General features: G+C 48.2%; 1 pseudogene across 1 annotated transcript; it reads left to right on the top strand.

Moving 5' to 3' along the window:
- Nucleotides 1-1,361: 1,361 nt before the first annotated feature.
- Nucleotides 1,362-2,472, top strand: LOC309327110 (14-3-3 protein theta pseudogene; annotated as a pseudogene). Its single transcript has one exon. The product of its transcript is annotated as a 14-3-3 protein theta pseudogene (transcript).
- Nucleotides 2,473-7,075: the final 4,603 nt, after the last annotated feature.

Here is a 7,075-nt window from a genome sequence, read left to right as displayed (position 1 = left end):
ATTATTATTATTATTAGCCTCACCCGTCCCTGATTCGTGTGGCCTGGCTCCCTGGCTTGCCTTGTCCACAGCTGTTGATAGCTTGGCAGGTCCTCAGCTGTGGACCCCAGAAGATATTTTCTGTTATGAATAACTGGTTGCTAACTTCCTCTGTTTTTTTTTCCTTTCTGTCTCACAGCTTCTCAAAATGGAAGGCAAGTTCAGCACCGTGGGGAAGCGCTGCAAGTTGAGGTATGTTAATTCCATGGGGAACCCATTCCCCACATGTGCCATATAGAGCTGAGCTGGGGGTGGGGAGCAGTCCCGCCTCACCCCAGCCCCCAATAATTGGGGAGGGCCCAGGGGACCCCGGTGCCCTAGAGTGGATGCTTATGCCAGGAAAATACAATGTCCTTTGTCTCTCCCAGGGCCATGGTTTGGGAGGAAAGCCCAAGGCTCCGGCCCACCCCCACCACCAGAGGCAGCAGCAGCCCAGCGGTGCAAGGGGGAAACTCCGAATGTGCAGGTATGCTGTGATTTGATTCTACCAACCAGAAATATTAACAATCCAATTTTATTACGCAAAACCAAGAATATTTATGGCGATCCGTTGTTGCAGGGGCCGAGGGCCGGTGCCTGCTCTGCCCATTGGGCAATCTGGCTCTGCTTGGGAAGGGTTCTGTGGAGATGCATCCCAGAATTCTCCCCACCCCATACGTCCTTCCTTCCTTCAGAACTGCATGAATCTATACCTGCTAGTCCATAGCTAAATATTTTGGGAAATAGATAGCTCTCCGTGTTTGGGCTTCAGTTTAGGCATAGAGTTGGCAGAAATATATTGCATTTCAGGTTCTTTCTTTGCCTTCTTAGCCCATATTTTTCCTAATTTCTCCAGGGATGAGGCTTCAGATCCGGCTCCCGGGACAAAGAGCAAGATACCATCCCGGCGGTTCCCGGCTGAGGACCCTCGCGCCGGTTCCCCACTGCCCCGTCTCCGTGTGGGCATGGCTCCTCCCCGGCCCTGCCTGCCGCAGAAGCAGCAGACAAGGTTTCCTCCAATTCGAAGAACATCTCGAGTGATTTTAGAGAGGGAGGAAACCTTGGCTGCTGCTTCTGAGCAAGGCCGGCCGGGGCGGATCCAAGACGCCCGTACGGAGGCGGAGGCCAGGTTTGGGGAACTTGTAAGATCAGGTAGGAGGAAATGCCCCCTTCCCAGGTCCCCCACCCTCCTGCCCCAGACTGGGGCTAGCCTGGCTGGGAGCGCCGGCTGATGTCTCCTTTGCTTTGCAGCGAGGGAACGACTCAGCCTCGGAGCCGCCGGATCCCGGGAGGGACTGGAGCCCAGGTGGAGGAAACCTGCCTCGGAGGTAATGGGACAGGGGGAAGCAACCTTTAGCGTTTAGAGATCCCTTTAAAGATCCTCTGCTTTAAAGATCCCTTCTTTCTTGCAGAATCTCCCCCCTGCACCGCTGTGGCTGCTGCCCAAGCCTCCTCCCAGAAGGCCATAGGATGTTCCTGGCTACCTGCATGAAGGCAGTGACAGAGCAAGGTGCTGAATTATCCAATGAAGAACGCAATCTTCTCGCTGTGGCGTACAAGAATGTGGTTGGGGGAAGACGCTCTGCTTGGTGAGTGATCTCTAGCATTGAGCAGAAGACTGACGGAAATGACAAGAAGATGCAGCTTGTCAAGGACTACCGAGAGAAAGTGGAGTTTGAACTTAAGTCCATCTGCACTACAGTTCTGCAGTTGCTGGACAAGTACTTAATAGCTAATGCAACTAACCCAGAGAGCAAGGTGTTCTAGCTGAAGATGAAGGGAGACTACTTTCGATACCTGGCGGAGGTTGCCAGTGGAGATGACAGAAAACAAACAATAGAAAATTCACAGGCGGCTTATCAGGAGGCATTTGACATCAGCAAGAAAGAGATGCAACCCACACATCCAATTCGTTTAGCGCTTAACTTTTCCGTATTTTCCTATGAGATCCTCAACAACCCAGAGCTGGCTTGCACATTGGCAAAGACAGCTTTTGATGGAGCCACTGCAGAACTTGATACGCTTGTCCAAAGACAGCGCTCTCATCATGCAGTTGCTTAGAGACAACCTCACATTATGGACATCAGACAGCGCAGGAGAAGAATGTGATGCCTCAGAAGGTGCAGAAAACTAAACTGCATATGGAGTGTCATTCCCCTTCTCAAGAAACCTTTTTACATGTCTCATTCCTTACAGCTCCGCTTGGATTTCCTACAGCAAAGAGAAGCCAGCCATGTGTATGGAAATCAATTTATAGTCCTTTCACACTGCAGCTTTGGGAAAACTCCATTCCTTGATTTGTGTTTTGTCCTGGCCTTCCTGGTGTGCGTTTACTGCTGTAGAAAAGTATTAATACTGGCTTAATTTCCATATAAACATAAGTAACTTCCAAACACTTATGTAGCGGACTAAAGTTTCTGGTATTTAAAAAGAAATCTGAACCAGTTCCTGCAAGCAACTGTGGTGGGGTATTTATTTATTTATTTGTATTACAGTGATGAAATGAAAATGTAGTTAATGCAACTAAAGAGTGTTCAAGACAGTTCAATTCTCCACATTCCCTTTTTATTCTGCAGTGGTTTCTTGGTGATTTGACTTTCCTGTGCTTCTGTGTATTCGTTTCTGTAGGATGTGGGGTGTCTGGGGCCAAATGGGAAGCATGGCAGAGTGGCTTCCTATATGTGTGTTCAGCAGGAGCTACTGAGTGTTTTAAATACAGGGATTCTTCTTACTCTTCAGTTGCTGCTGTTCAACTGCTATCCCCTCCCAATAAAATTTCACTTACACTCCTAAAAAAAATAAAAAAATGGATGCTGTCAGCAATTAGTTGTGAGTGCTAGCAAAGATAAGAGTCCAGGAATTCAGCCATATTTACAAGATTTATTGCCCCTTTGAAGCTATGTACAAGCAGGTCAAAAGTCCGTCTTAATCATGGCAGGTCAGTTGTCCCGACTAAATTTCCTTTCGATTTTCCCCAGCATAACCACTTCCGAAGCCCAGCCCCCCTCCTTCCTCTCTGACGAGAGTGACTTGGCCCCAGAAGTGCCTCCCCCCCCCCTCAGATTCATTACCTCCTGACAATCCTTCGTTACCTTCCTCGTCCGAGGAAGAGCAGCTGCTTATTAAAGGAGGTTTTCCCCGGTAGGTGCCCATTCTCCCCCCCTTCTCTGCCTCCAGTTCCCTGACATCCACCCCCTCCCCAAAGGCCCCTCTCTCCTCCTCTGGAGAGACTGCCATTCCCATTTCTTCTTTATCAGGTTTCTCGGGGGTGAAACCTAGGAAAATCTCATCTTCATTTTCTGCATCTTCAAAAACATTACCCTAGCCCTCCCCCAAACCCGCAGGCTCCCAGCGATCTTTGAGATGTCCTTCTCTCCGGCCTCTTCCCTCATCGTCTGATGGTGGGAAACCCTCGAAGTCTTCTTCATCATCCGTCGGACCGAACACCTGTTCAAAGAACCTACCCGGGGGTTTGGGTTTGTTGGGAAATAAATCGTGGAACTCCACCAAATAATCCTCAGTAATGCAACCTTCCAGAACCCAAGTGTTTTCCGAACTGGGAGCCCCTTCCCAAGCCACCAAATACTCTAGCTGCTCCCCGTTCCAATGGGAGTCCAGTATTTCAGTTACCTTGTGGCCTTGCTCCCTTTCCTCAATTTCGGGCGGTGGAACCTCCACTTCCCCTCTTCCCTGCCTGATCCCCCCTCCCCTGTAGGGCCACAACAGTGACCTATGGAAGACGGGATGAATCTCTCAGGCAGCCTTAACTTAAAGGCCACTGGATTTACCTGCTGGATGACCTCAAAGGGACCCACCCTCCTGGGTTTGAGCTTCTTGCACCCCCCCCCTTCCAGGGCAACCCTTGTGTTCACAACCACACCTTGTCCCCAACCCGAATGGTCTCCCCTGGTCTCCGATGCTTGTCTGCCTCCCTCTTGTATACTTCCTTGGCCCTTTCCAGGTTCAACTGGAGCTGTTGGTGAATCGCCTCCATTTCCTCCGCAAACTGTTCTGTGGCCGGTACACTCCACGACTCCTCCCCCCTCCCTGGGAAAGCCCTAGGGTGACTTCCGTGATTGGCGAAGAAAGGAGTCATCCCGGTGGACACGTTCTCAGCATTATTGTACGCAAACTCCGCTAGTCCTAATCCGTCCACCCAGTCATTCTGCCTCTGACTGACATAACACCGCAAATACTGTTGCAAAACAGCATTTGCTCTTTCCGCCTGCCCATTGGTTTCGGGGTGCCTTGCGGTGGTGAAGCTCACCTCTACTTGCAGCAAACTCATATGCTTGCGCCAAAACCGTGAGGTGAATTGGGTTCCCCTGTCCGAAATGACCCTAGAAGGGACTCCATGCAACCTAAACACATGCTCTACAAACAACTTGGCTGTTCCTCCGCCATCACCGCATGTGAACACGCCACAAAATGGCACATTTTGGTCAGGAGATCCACCACCACCATCACCGCTATTTTCCCCTTGGACCTGGGCAGGTCAGTGACAAAATCTACCAATACCACCTCCCATGGCCTCCCTGGTGTGGACAAAGGCTCCAATAACCCTGCCGGAGCAGCCCTCTCCCCTTTGGCCCTCTGGCAGGTCTCACACCCTCTCACATATTCCCTTACGTCTTCCCTCACTTTGGGCCACCAAAATTCCCTGGTAACCAACAACATGGTTTTGTGTTGCCCAAAATGTCCTGCCGTGGAGCTGTCATGAAGTTGCTTGAGGACTCTGTCTCTTAGGGTTTCACCTGGAATATACAAAGCCCCCCGATAGAACAGGAGCCCCCCTTTTTCCTTGAAACCTCCCTCAGCTCCTCCTCGTTGCCTTAGCTCATCTAGCTTCCGCCGAGCAAAAGCATCGTCCCGGATCAATTGCCTTAGTTCATCGTCCTTCACCAGTGCCCCCCCCCCGCAGTCCACCTTTTCTCAGGGAACATGAGCCTGACAGATGCATTTAGCTGAAGTTGCTAATGTCTCTCATTTTTGTCTGAGTGAAACATATGATATGCACACTACCTTAGGAAATTGTCTGATCCCAGTTTGTACACAGCCTTTCCATATGGCACATGCCACACACATGGGAAAGTGGTTTTCTAAATGGATTTCTGAAGGTATCATTGGTTAGACCAATCTCCATGATTGGGGACAGGTGAAACAAAAGTTACCTCTGGATGAAATATCATTATACACACCTAGAGTTGCAGCACCACCAGACACCTCTTGTGCTCAGATTGTGAATTGCAGTGAGGAAGCAACTTGGAATTGCTCACATGTTCAACAGATTACTTTTAATTATGCCCATGTGCGCTTACCGGATGGCTGGTTTTTTATGTGTAATCAAAGAAGTTATAACTACATTCCCGCAAATTTATATGATGCTCAGTGCTGCCTTCGCAGACTAACATAGGCTTCAGGTTACATACACCTCAGGTTACAGACTCCGCTAACCCGGAAGTAGTACCTCGGGTTAAGAACTTTGCTTCAGGATGAGAACAGAAATCGTGCAGCAGTGGCGCAGCGGGAGGCCCCATTAGCTAAAATGGTGCTTCAGGTTAAGAACAGTTTCAGGTTAATAACAGACCTCCAGAACGAATTAAGTTCTTAACCCGAGGTACCACTGTATAGATATATTTAAAATGGTCTATGTGATTTTTTGTTTTGTTTTGTATGTTGGTTTTTGTTTTTGTTTTCTCTTTTCTTTATTATGTTTATGTTGAGATGTACAATTTTTGACAATAATGAGTTAATTAACAACGTTTTTATCAGCAAAATAAAATGCATTTTAAAAAGGGGAAAAATGAAAAAGAGAATAAAAAGTGTAAATTCCCTTTAATATAGTCCAATACCTTTGGAGAAATGGAACACTGTACAGAGTGTGTTTGATGATACTTGGATTAGATTGCTGTGTTGTAGACAGCATACTGTATACAAAAGGACTGAGGCAGATTCTTGTTTTTTCTGATGTTTACTGATGGCTATTGGAAGTGAGAGCTGGACCATAAAGAAGGCTGACCGCCAAAGAATTGATGCTTTTGAATTATGATGGTTTTGAATTATGATGCTGGAGGAGACTCTGGAGAGTCCCATGGACTGCAAGAAAATCAAACCTATCCATTTTTAAGAAAATCAGCCCTGAGTGCTCACTGGAAGGGCAGATCCTGAAGCTGAGGCTCCAATACTTTGGCCACCTGATGAGAAGAGAAGACTCCCTGGAAAAGACCCTGATGTTAGGAAAAATGGAGGGCACAAGGAGAAGGGGACGACAGAGGACGAGATGGTTGGACAGTGTTCTCGAAGCTACAAACATGAGTCTGATCAAACTGCGGGAGGCAGCGGAAGACAGGAGTGCCTGGCGTGCTCTGGTCCATGGGGTCACAAAGAGTAGGGCACGACTAAACGACTAAACAACAAAAAGTATTGTTTGTGTTCTGACTTTCAGGAAGGCTTTGCGTGATGCCTGGGGGCAGATCGATAAGAGAGGAAATGAAGACAGGATTTTGGGTGTTTTTCCTCTACTTTGCATATATAGGTGCGATTGTCTATGTAGCCATGCTTTTGAATAAAGTCATTTGAACTTGTGAATTGGTGTGTGTATACTGTAGACTCAGTAGATGGCGATGTGTAGCCACGGACAACTATGTCATTTCTCATTCATAGCCCTCAACTGGTGATTCTTATTGCAATAGCAGAAAAGATGCAGGTACATTGGTACAAGTAAAGATAAAATTAATACAACGATACAACATAAGATAAAAATAATAATAATACAGAAGGGAGCCGGCGTTTGTCCACAGACAGCTTTCCGGGTCATGTGGCCAGCATGACTAAACCGCTTCTGGCGCAACGGAACACCGTGACAGAAAGTAGAGCGCACGGAAACGCCGTTTACCTTTCTCACCACAGCTGTACTTATTTATCTACTTGCACTGGCGTGCTTTCGAACTGCTAGGTTGCCAGGAGCTGGGACAGAGTAACGGGAGCTCACCCCGTCACGGAGATTCGAACCGCCAACCTTCTGATCGGCAAGCCCAAGAGGTTCGGTGGTTTAGAC

The sequence above is a fragment of the Podarcis erhardii genome (assembly GCF_964252035.2).
Source record: "Podarcis erhardii genome assembly, chromosome: 13".
Lineage (NCBI taxonomy): Eukaryota > Metazoa > Chordata > Lepidosauria > Squamata > Lacertidae > Podarcis > Podarcis erhardii.
Note: the sequence above shows the minus strand (reverse complement) of the source record. Positions and strands in the feature narration are given on the sequence as shown.